Raw genomic sequence first — 13359 nt, 5'->3', positions numbered from 1 at the left:
GTCTGCATTATAAAAGATTAACTGTCATTATCACTAACAATGGAATTGTCTACCCTTAAGACTATGACAAAAGTCAGTGTCAGCATTTTGTGCATGAATGCAGCCATATTGTTCCCTGCTAATCCAATGAGACTGCTGGGCGGGCTTTTCAAAATAAAAAAATGCCAACTAACACGAAGCGTACCCCTTCCTGCGGGCTTATGTCGAAAGGGTGGGTGCTGTCGCGTTAGGGTGCGTCAACGCGAACGCGAAGATTCGTCCAAAGCCCCCCCGGTTTGGCCGAAAGGGTGCGTTGGGAGCGCCACGTCGCGTCGCGTTCACTGGAACGCGCCCTTTCGTCCAAAGCCCCCCCGGTTTGGACGAAAGGGTGTGTTTAATAATAATGAATAAATAAATACAAATATTTATAAGAAAGCTGAATATAAGGTATTTTGTCAAACATTGCCAATTTGCACGTAAAATAGTGGATTTTCAATCATTTAAAGCATTGACAATTTGAGGAAAAGAAAGAAAAGTTCAACTAAGAATAATAATGATAATAATAATAATAATAATAATAATAATAATAATAATGATAATAATGATAATAAAATCAGATACCCACCCTTGCAATAAGCCACTTGGCGCCAATTTTTCACTCCAAATTGATTTCCATAAATTCACTCTTTGGGGTGAAAATTATTATTATTATCATTATTATAAGTATTATTATTATTATTATTATACAAACAACACGCACTTATTATTATTATTATTATTATACACACAACACGCACACATACACAACATACATCTCACAAAATATACTGAGGCAGGGTCTCAAGTGTAAAATATAGTAAGGTAGGGTCTGAAGAGTTAAACGTTGTGAATGCCGACCCGACATCAATTTTGGCCTTGCCCTTCCAGGACACATCTGCCGTAAGTTTTATTATTTGGGGGACACCAAATATCTCCAGGTATACGAATGTTTTCCTTTGTAATAAATACACACCTGCAAAGTATAAAATTGAAGGTAAGTTACTTTTTTTATTTGAAAGAACCTTGAAATCAGTCATAATTTTTACATGTATCAATATTACACCATAAAACATTTCCACCGAAAAATCCTCATGCAGCATGCCGTCATTGTTTTTTTTACCTTAAAAAGAATGTTTGTGCCATGATGATTTATGTTCCTATGCAAATTTCACATATCACTCGTCTTTTTTGTTTGTTCAGCTTTCTTATAAATATTTGTATTTATTTATTCATTATTATTAAACACACCCTTTCGTCCAAACCGGGGGGCTTTGGACGAAAGGGCGCGTTCCAGTGAACGCGACGCGACGTGGCGCTCCCAACGCACCCTTTCGGCCAAACCGGGGGGGCTTTGGACGAATCTTCGCGTTCGCGTTGACGCACCCTAACGCGACAGCACCCACCCTTTCGAAATAAGCCTTCCTGCGAATGTCTTTGTTCACATGTAGCCATGGTAGTCGGGTTGCTGGGCATCTTCTCTTGTATCAGCACAATAAGCCAATTGCGATGTTTTCAGTTGCAATGAATGCACTCATGATCCATACGCTTGAGCTATACAGAGTGAGTCTGAATTAAAAAAAATCCCATTAGTTTGAAATTGTCATGTCTTAAGTATGAACATTCATTGGCTCATTGATATGTCATGATAGAGATGTTGTCCCTGCATATTTAGATACATTTTTATATGGCTCTTTACACGCATGAATGAGTACAAGACAAATTCCTGAAGGTCGTAAAATCTTAACTTTACTACTGTAAGTTACTGGGTGAATAATGAAACAAAGTGTGAAAAAGTAATTATGTCCACACAAAAAGACACATATATCCATCTTTCCACACAAACCATTACACAGAACACATCACCTCTCTTGTACACACACTCACACACTCCCGTAAACACACAACAATTCACATATCCACACACAAACCATCACCCTACAACAGACACACACATGGAAGGGCTTAACAACTGCTTCCAAATCAGGCAAGCTATTTAATTGGACAAGCGATTAGGTAGGTATAACAATAATTTTTGTCCAGTGTCATCAACAAAAAAATAAACAATAAGATAAGGAGAAACAGGGAAATGTAAACGCTGCTCTATGGAGTGTTTACAAATGGTTTAGAAAGCGTGTGTGTGGATGTGGGAGTATGAGTGGGTGTGTGTGTGTGTGTGTGTGAGGGTATAAGAGGGTGTATGTGCATGTGTTTGTTTCTGTGCAAAGGGATAAGTAGATCAGGGGCGGATCCAGGATTTTGAAATAGGGGGGCGCCAGCGGCGAGGGAGCGAAGCGACCGAGCGGGGGGAGGGTGTGGGAGGGGGGATACCCCCCTCCGACGGCAAGGACTTTTTCAAAAAATCATGTCCAAAAGTCGTATTTTGAGAGCACCTTTAGAAGAAAAATGCACCCTTAAATCACTGTAACTTCATGAATAAAAGACACATACTGACTCATTTAGGAGCTGGTTTCCAGTCACACACCGTACAGTGCGTCCCAGAATAAACGAAACCGATATTTAGCGATCATTTATCATAACTTAATCATAAATAGAATAGACAAATGACCTACCAATTTAAAGCTTAGAATCTCCTCTTTCATCTGATTTTACTAAGGTTATTTCTTATTCACGCATGAGTGAGCAAAAACAATTTGAAGAAAGGATACCAAAAACTCATTTGGCGGGGGTATCTGGGTTTCAAAAAGAAAACCACATTTCTTAAAAGTTCAATATCTGCTCTTTAATTTGGTACCTCAATTACAGAAAATGGTCAAGAAATAAAAAAGTTCTGGTCATTTGAAATAAGGCTTGTATTTCCATAATTTCATGAGATAAACGTGTTTTCACCGGTTTCCCACAGAAGCTTTCGCATGGTGAACAAAAGATTTAATGCATGGCTGATCGTCAACAAAACGGAGTGTTGAGTGAGTTTGAAAGCCAGCCTGGAGAACCTCTTCATTTTATGAAATTATTGAAATTCAAGCCTTATTTCAAATGACCAGAACTTTGTTTTTTCTTGACCATTTTCTGTAATTTAGGTATCAAATTAAAGAGGAGATATTGAACTTTTCAAAAATGTGGTTTTCTTTTTGAAACCCAGATACCCCCCGCCAAATGAGTTTTTGATATCCTTTCTTCAAATTGTATTTGCTCACTCATGCGTGAATGAAAAAAATCTAAGTAATATCAGATGAAAGAAGAGATTCTAAGCTTTAAATTGGTAGGTCATTTGTCTATTTTCCTTATGATTAAGTTATGATAAATGATCGCTAAATCTCGGTTTCGTTTTTTCTGGGACGCACTGTATAAGCGGTCATTCAAAACATACATTTGGCAAAGGCTCTTCACTTGCTTGCATCGTGTGATTGAAACGTCAAATTTAAATGATACGAAACTGAGACTTGTAATCGATAAGTTCCGAATAATCCATTCTGTTTATTGTCATTTGTGTATTTACATTGTGTGTTTCAAACGAGAATTGTTTAGTCGTATGGCAACATGCATAAAATTTGGTTCTTTTTTCCCCAAAATGCACAGTTTGCTCCTTGATAATTCGTTGGAATGATTGCTTCGGCGAAACTTAGTTGGGGCGCCCTGGATAATATGCCTCTGAATCTACCAGAAAGTGTAAAAGTTAGTTTACATTAAATACAAATATGTCTGACCTATACATTTCAGTGAAAACGTACATGACCAAGGCAGAATGATAATGCTGCGCACGTGGCGCCTGATATAGGGCTTCATCTTTGAGTGAAGAATAATCTCGGGGATAGACATTATCATTCGCATCGTTGACACTTTCTCTCGCGATCTGTTACTTACAATTTACATGTATTTGCCATAAAGACGGACAAACGCATGTTACAAAAAACACAAAACTTCGGGAAAAAATGATATCCAATCCAACATCTTCACACTGGTCACTGCACTGCAACTCCCGATTACAAGTGGTGCAACTTTCCAACCAATCGACTTGCGCGCCCTGGAATTCCGGAATTTACATATTGCAATACAGTATGACAGAGGTGCATTTGTGCGAACACAAAGGCCATGAGCGTAAGTTAAAATATAATTTTGACTAGATCTAGCCCTTGAAATTGACTACATTGTACCAATCCAGTAAATATAACCATCAAAAAAAAAAAAAAAAAAATCCGGCGAAAATAGGGGGGGGGGGGCGCGCCCGGGGCGCCCCCCTCTGGATCCGCCACTGTAGATATCTGCCTGCTTACTCTTTTTCATCCTTCACCCAACTACTTGGCGCAACTGAGATTTTACGACCTTTAGAATTTCATCTCTAGTAGGTCCATGGCAGTAAGTCACGTATGCAAAGATAAAAATCTACCAAAATATGAGCGGAGAATAACTCTGATCTAATGCTCATAATTTAGACAAGACAACCTCAAACAGTTGGGATTTTTTTCTGACAGATAGGCAGATAGTACAGGTAGCATGTCTGCTTACTTTAAAATGCCGAATTTCATCGAATTCATCCGTAATGATTGGCTATAAAGAAGTCGTCGTATTATTTTTTTTATATTTTCTCTGTTTGCATCCAACGATTTTTTACCAAACAAAACTTTACAGATCTGTCATCTAATGATTCTAGCATAAAATGAATTCCTGATTTTTGCAACGTAAAAATGTGTTTGTGTAAATACATTAATATTCCTTTTACGATGCCACGCTCACTCGGGAGCGAACGATCGACAACCCTAGCTATTAGTATTGCCTTATAAAAATGCATAGCATACGTTCATTTTAATTAGCCAGAACTCGTTAGCTTAAAGCCATTAAGCTACTAATCACCTAATGGCGATTTGTAACTTCATGGAATAATAATTTATTGAACATTTTCTATTAAGCTTTGTACAGATTGGCATACAAAGAGGGCTAATGCCAATAAGAATCAGATGGTCTCTACATTCATAATGTAAGTCTGATTCCATTTAACCATCACTCTTACTGTAAGGCATGTTGCTGGAAATGGGATCACATGTGACATTTCTTATCGCAGTTAGATCATGAAAAACATTTCTTGAACGTTGATCATTCTTTTTATTTCATTAGGATGAGAACAAGCACTTTCAACTGAAGACGTTTCGCAAGTTTTCTAGGCATAGCATTCAAATTCTAAGAAAGAAAGGCATGGTATCAAGTAACTAGAATAATACGTCAGCGATCAAGTTTATTTGGGGTCCGACCACTTGATCGAAGGCCCGCGAGATCGACTTTTTTTATTATTGTATTTTCCTTCATCAGGAACCGAGTGGTTTAATGCGCCTCGTTATGCCTGTTATCAGACGGGGGAGGGGCAGAGCCAAATATTTCCCGGTAAATCGGTCTAGAATTAGTGACATGGATTTCAGGATTTCAGTTTAGGGGCGGTAGTAAGCACGGGAAGCTCGCTCCGGGGGGGGGGGTGGTGCAGGGAGGGAGAGTGTCCCCGCGAAAAGCATGGAAGCTCCGACGATCCTGTGCATGAATCGGAACTTGTCTGCTCCCGCTCATCCTTATACGTCATCTGCCTGTTTTTTTTTTTTTTGGGGGGGGGAGAGCCAAATTATTTCACGGTAATCTAAGTCCAAAAGGGTATCATTTTAGGGGGCGTTAGTGAGCACGCGATGTGGCGAAACACTTAAACTGAGAGCGCGATAGGCGCTCCCTATATGGGGGAGTTTTTACCCTCCCGCGCAAAGCACGGAAGCTCCGACGTTTTCTTCGAATTGTTCCTTTTCTGCTTCCGCTTCTCTTACATTCTCTGCCTGCTATATTTGGGGGGGCAAATTATTCCCGATAGCTAAATTTAGAATCAGTGGCGTTGCCAGGATTTTATTTTAGGGGGCGGCGGTGAGCACGCGAATCGTGCGAAACACTGCGCGCACGAAACGGCTCTCTAGGGGGGTGCAGGGAGGGGGTGTTTCCGCTACTTACAGTATAAACTTGCGTTGCCTAAGACTGCGACAATGCCTCTCTAAAGGATTCATATATTATGAAAATCGCTAAACTGTTAGATGTATTGAAAGAAAAAAAATAACATAGTTGTGAAAAGATTTGTTTGCGAGAATCTTGCTCTCCAAATCAAAATAGATCTCAAATTTATTCTAGCATCTAAAGAAAACCTTCACATAAAATGAGACTTTTCTTGCGAGTTGAAGAGAATTGGAAATACAAAATTTTCGACACTGCTGTGACAGACAATGGACATACATAATTTCCAATTTCACAGAATTCAAATGTGTTTTAGCTTGAGTTACTTTCTACCGGCGCGATTGAATGGCAGCGAGGAGAAATGACATCCGGAAACATTTTTCTCCTCCTACCCAGGAGATGTGATTGTTGATGGTAGCCCACGCAGAGGACAAAAGAATTGAGTAATAAGATGATCTTGAAAAAAAAGCGAGTGACCTAACAAAAAATATAACAAAGTGATGAGAAGAGGGAGGCCTATAAAAATCTAATGGAGAAAAGGGCAAGAAGGGACGTTGTTTCGTTGTAAGATGGAAGAGATTAAAAAAAGGCATAATTATGTTAATATACAGATGTAAAATGGCGGGCTAAAATGGGTAAAAATATAATCGCACGTTAATAAATTATGATCTTATTGTTTTCTTCTACATTCATATTCGTGTATACATTTTTTCCATAACATAACAGACATGATTAAAAACTGTTTTGGCATGAATCATAGAGAAACAAATAACAAAATCTAAACAAATATGATCTACTACCAAATTAAAACAAACAATCGCAGGAGAAGGATTGTCATCATAAGCAGATTCTGGAACTCCCTATCTAATAATGATAAAGACAGTGTCTCTTTAAATTCATTCAAACGTAAACTCAAACTTATCCTGCTTCATTCCTATAATTCTTCGCAACGGAACTAAGACTTCATTATCTTGATTAAATCATCATTACATTTGTCATTTTTTATTGTTTTATCTATTTTATATTGTCCAGTCATATCACCTTTTGTTACTTCACTTGATCAAGCTGGTTTGTGGATAGCCCATCTCCATTCTGACTTTTCTCCTTTTATTAATTATTTTTTTCTTTAATTTATTATGTTATCTTGTCTTGTACTGTCCTGTCTCTTGTTTTGTCTTGCCTTCTATGTCTTGTCATCCCTTCTCTCCCCGCTTTTTCTTCTGTCTTTTGCGCAACATATCCTTCACAGCGGAGACCTCTTTGTGTGAATAGATTTGCACTTGTTCTGTAATTATGTTTACATCAATATGATTTCGACATTTTGGTTCCTTCTGTTTTTTCTTTCCTGTATATAAATGCATATATGAATAAGTCGATTATATTTTCTTCATTTTCAAGGGGATCCACACTTTACAAGCTTTGCTTTTTAGTGGACCCCCTCATTTCCATTTATGCTCAATATTATACTTTTTTTCATATTTGTTTTACGAAGTAAGAATGTTCGTCTGTATAATTGTATTTGATTTGTATTACTTTATATTACTTTGTATTATGCTTTTAATGGAAATGGAATCAAAGAATTGAATTGAATTGCTAGAGAGAAAAATGACAACCACATATTTCATAATTAATAATACATTTATACAGCAAAATAATCAAAATAATGAAGATGGAGATGATGAGCATGGTGATGCTAGGTCGACATGAATAGGTTTTATCTTTCTATTCTATACTATAAAATGGAAATGATATAAAAGTTGCTACGTGCCGTCATCAGCCTTCTTTCAATTGTGGTGCATTTTGGGGGAAAGAGGCAAAATTTACCAATTCCTTCGCAAAAGACATACAATCCTCTTTATTATGTCATGGAGCCCCGACCACAAGAAGGACAGGCCTGTTGAATTAAAGTGTTTATTTATGCTTTCCGTATTTCCTGCGAACCTAATGTGTATTAATCCAGTTTGTATGCATTACTTGTTTGTTACTTTGTTCGAGCAGGCGTCTGACAATGTTACAGGTTATTTATTTTTTTAGAACATTTATTTCATAATTAAGCATACAATTTGAATTTTCTAGTAAAAAGGTCTATTGAATGCCGACTTGTCTGCCACCACAACGTGGTGACCACATGATCTCCTCAATTCGGAACAGAACCGTGGAGGTCCCATGAAATTGAACTTATTGGGGGTTTCCCTCCACGTTAAGAAAGCAGTGCGATCATCAAACAACAAAATCCACTGATAGAAAACGAAGAAATTATGTTTATCCTTCAATTCCCTTTCTTTGTTTTTATTCTTTCCATGTGACAGTGGGTGAAGGGGAAAGATAAGCGTCTTTGGGGTGATTGCTTTGAGGTGGCTACAGTAAGACTGCGGCTTTTTGTCCCTCAGGGATCGTTGGCCTAGTTTAAGTTCTGATTCAGGCCGCGTTCTTATAAAAAGGGTAAGATATCGCTAGAAAATGAGGGAAAATATCCATGCTGTTGCTTCAGTCACGCCAATGCAACCAACCCCAAGCCGGTTGATGCTGTGTCACTGGAAATAGCGTTATAGCTTTTGGTCGGTCTTGATGAGGTTTCGCGGGTAAGACTGTAGCATAATGTGTATAACTCATTACCCATGACATTTTGAATAATGATTGAAAAAGGGAGTTTCACTTTCTTTGAGAGACAGTGATATGGAGGTAAGGAACGGAAGGTAGGAATAGGGAGTTCTAGAGAGTTAAACCCGGCTCACACTCTGCGATTCGTTGCGTCGCGATTTATCAAGAAATCGCATTTTGCATAAAATGTGAAAGTTTCAAGAAGTAAAATTAGTTTATTTAAAGTTTGGCATTATGTTAGGAAATTACAAAGTAAATTTTTACTTTGCTACAAGCCCTGCATGTGATCGGGGTAAAGTCCGATTCAGCTTCCAGTCACAGCCGATGATGACGTCATTACGATTTGGATTTGAATTTTTTTTTAATCATTCAGGGAGGATTGAACTGGACTGAATTTCGATTTCAGTAGTCCTACCACTATTCTGAATTCTGATCCGTAACATTTTATTAGTTGGAATGGCCATATCAAATATTATCACAATATCTTTGAAATTCGGATCGCAACGAAGCGTTGTGGCCCAGTGGATTTGTCTCCGGACTCTGAAACAGAGGGTCGTGGGTTCGAATCCCAACCATGGCGTAATTTCCTTCAGCAAGAAATTAATTCACAATGTGCTGCACTCAACCCAGGTGAGGTAAATGGGTACCTGGCAGGAATCTATTCCTTGAAACGCAGCGCGCGTAACAGCTGCACTGCTAAAGCCAGGGTAATTATGCTGCATATACTGTAGAGCGCTTAGAGACTTCTGACAAAGTAAGTGTTAAGCGCTATATAAGAAAGTATAATTATTATAATTATTATAACGAAACGAATGGTGTGAGTCGGGCTTTAAGTATTTCGTTAAATCGTATCGTATATATTGTTCCGTATCTCTTTTTGCGATTTAATTTTTAAATTACAAATCATAAGAAGTTGTGGGTACTTCGGAGAGAAAGAAAACCATTGAAAAACAAAAATATTGGTACAAATACAACAAACTCTATTAAAAAATACTTATGATCTGGCGAGGAGTTAAAGGGATACTCCAGGCTGAAAATATTCATATGTAAATAAATAGAGTAATACTGAAAATTTCACCAAAATCTGATAATAACAAAGTTATTGAATTCTAAAATTTAGCAATATATTGTGAAAACGGTAATTGCACGTCGTCATGAATATTCATTAGGTGGGCTGATGATGTCACATCTCCACTGTGCTTTTTCTTATGTTATTACATGAAATCGTGATTGTTTGATTTTGTCATACGTGACTTATGTGAATGTTATGTCTCCCTTCTTGTGAAATAAGTTGCAGCAATAAATATCTAATGCACTGAATTAGTTGTCAATCCAACAATTTTAATTCCTTGAGTAAAAAGGAAATGGATGAACCTAATTTCATATGATAAAAAACAAAAAAAAAGTGGGGATTTGACATCATCAATTTATTCACTGAATATTCATGAAGACCTGCCTAAACTGTTTCACCGGAATAATGCAAATCTTTAAAACACTATAACTTGTTATACCTTGTCCGATTTTGATCCAATTTTCAGTGTATTGTTTGTCTGATTTTATCTAATCTGTTCAAATCATTCGATTTTCAGCCTGGAGCATCCTTTTAAACAGGTTTTCAGACAACAGAATCGTAAAGATACATAAATTCGGTAATTTTAATTTCACCAGATTAGGGAAATGAAAAACAAGAAGAGATTTAAAAGGAAACGATTGAAGTACTAGGGGGCGCTTATTTGGGGCTGAACGTTCCCCTCCCCCCCAAAAAAAAAAAAAATAAATAAATAATATAAGGCCGGACATGTGCACTGGTCATTGAACATCCTAGACAATAATATCTGGCCGAGAGATAGTACATGTACGTGTGTATGGTAGGTAGGTAGGACTAGCAAGTATTGTATCCTACAAAAATTAAATCCTGTGTGCTGATTGGTTTAAATAGCATCATGCGACCAAATATATTCTCACTATTTTGCGATGATGTTGAAAATGGAAAATCTACTGAAGAAAATATACTATTCCGTGACGCCAATGATGGAATTGTGCACTGTTCCTCATTGACGTCACAGATGATGACGGCGCAGCAGGACCCCGAAGCTCCGCCATTAAATAATCCGCGTTCCTCGCACTGAGCGCGTGGCTTCAGGAATAGTAGGTCAGTCAGCGTAGCGGGTTATCTATATTTGGTTAAGATTTTTAAAGGATGAACTACGGATGAACTAGGATTGGTCTTTATTTCGAAAGTACAGAGGGAATTATTTATCCTTGGTTTTACTGGGAAAACAATAGTGCCAGTCCAACCTCTGATGAATGAATCCCGCTATACCTAGGCTACAGGATATGCATCTAAATGCACATGCATTTCATATCATTTATATCGATCAGGATGTTTATAAAATGACTTACCGGCTACATTCAGGTTTTTGCCAGCTTGCAGAAAAAAAAAATTTTGATGATAAATAAATAATGAAGAGGATGGGCATCTAATTATGCATTTGCGTCAAACACATGTAAAACTTGAATTTGGCGCCCCAGTCAAACATCAAATTAGCGCCCAAAAGGTCAAATATAAATTTGGCGCCCCCCCACTTCCTAGGTTGGACATGAATTTGGCGCCTCGGGACAAATATCAATAATTGGTGCTCCTAATTCGAAAATCAATTCGGCTCCCCTTAGTAAAACATCAATTTGGCGCACCCCTAGGACGGACATCAATTTGGCGCCCCCTATGTCGAACATCAATGCGGCACCGCGAAGTAAAATATCGATTCGGCGCCCCAATGTCGAACATCAGTTGGGCGCCCCCTATATCAAACTCTGATTCGGTGCAACTGGTAGAACATCGTTAAGGTGCCCCCCCCCCCCCCCGATTAAAGATCAATTCGGCGCCCCTATCGTCCAGCTCTCCTTCTCTCTTTTTTCTTCTCTCTTTCTTTCTTTTATTTTCTTCTTGCCTTCCTTTTTTCTCCCTCTTTTATTTTCCTCTCCTTTCGTCTTATTTTTGGCGCCCCGCTTTTCGCATACCAGAGGCCCGTTGCATAAAACGTTTTATCTGAGAAAACTCAGGTTGTTTTTACCGGAGTTTTTGTCCTGTGTTAAAGTCAATGGCAGAAATCAGACTAACCTAAGTTTTCGATTTTACCAGAGTTTTCTCAGGTAAAAAGTTTTATGCAACAGGCCCCAGGAGGCGTAGGTTCCGAAACCACCCTAGAAAACACGCTTGAAACCGGTATGTACACCAGCAAACAATGCATAATGAACGAAAAGTGATTAATATAGATTGCATGATATTAGACCTAATTGCTTTGGATAGCGTCTGTACAATGCAAAGGAGGACTTGGCGTATAGTTATCCCTTGAACTAATCAACTATCGTACAATTATTTTAAGTTAGTATTCCTGTCGTGCTTGTCTTTTGAACATTAACCTTTCGGCAATGTTAAATATCTGAGTCGGAATGGTTTCATTTAATCACCCTGATCTGCCATTATGACTCCAAAAATACTTCATATTCAACCTTTATTTGATTTGGACCCTGTTATGTAATAATTGCTACAACGGTATCTTTTCCATCCCATGGCAACTTCCACATTATTATTATTATGTATTATGCTTCAATTTGATTGGCTGTTGATCTCTGTTTTCATAAGAGTTACAGTTGTATATATAATAGGGGTCGTGTGATCTATTGGTTAGAGCATTGGACTCATAATCGCGATGTAGTGGGTTCGAATTCCCACTCTGCCATTTTCTCAACTTTGATAAAAAGGCCCGAGGGTAATAGATGTCAGCCATGAGGTCAGCCACTATGACTGATTAACCTAAACGTAAAATGTTTCCAATATAGGTAATGGGTTATACACCAGCTTGGCGTTTACCAGCAAAAACTCTCCTGCCGAGTTCTTACGGGAGTAGTATAGAAGATCACTGAGAGTAGAACAATATTTCAAAATCTCTTTGCGGTTTGTATTATTATCATTACTATTTTTTTTATCTTATACCATAATAAATTACTACAATTATCCAAATCCATAATTCCAAATCCATAATTTGTTGTTCGAAATAGACATGAAATGAAATACTCCGAAAATTTGCTTTGCCCAATTGATCGTGGGCCCGGCAGCCACCGTGCAGCGCCAAATCGACGAGGCTCTATCCCTTTAATTGTTGAACACCAAACAGGGTAGCAGCAACTCCCATCTTTTAACGTCTTTTGGTCTGACGCGGCCGGGGTTTGAATTTCCGACCTCCCGGTTGTGAGACGGACGGATAATCATAATTATAATTATGATTATCATCGTTATTAAGATGATTAATATGCATCTTTACTACCATTGTTACCATATGTTTATTTTTATAGTCCTAGCAATGATAATAGTATTGTTATCATCATAATTGCTACTTTTATTAAACTGTAAAACAAGATTCACAAACCCTCCAAAAAAATTTCGCAAATATGATAGGCAATTTTTCTTTTAGAATATACATGAAAATATGACATGCCTACTTCCACTTGAGAGCAGACCAATGCTGCGTGACGCCTTGCCATTTCTTTTAAGCTGGAGTATATAGGCGTAACCCAATTTACTTTCATTGCATTTGATTTCCCTTAAGACAGGTTCTTACAACGTGAAAACCTATTCCAACATTTGATTATCTATCGAACCTCAAATATCTATGCTATTCTATTTTCGCAGTCTAATAAGAATTGGTGCACCATTTTCTTTATCCAAGACATGACAGGCGTTGGTATTTGGCTAGATGTTTAAACTAAAGGAAATCAATTACTTCACTCTAAAAAAATATTTAATAT

The sequence above is a fragment of the Lytechinus variegatus genome, chromosome 10 (genome assembly GCF_018143015.1).
Source record: "Lytechinus variegatus isolate NC3 chromosome 10, Lvar_3.0, whole genome shotgun sequence".
Classification (NCBI taxonomy): Eukaryota; Metazoa; Echinodermata; class Echinoidea; order Temnopleuroida; family Toxopneustidae; genus Lytechinus; species Lytechinus variegatus.
The sequence above is the reverse complement of the archived record's forward strand: the minus strand, read 5'-3'. Positions refer to the sequence as shown.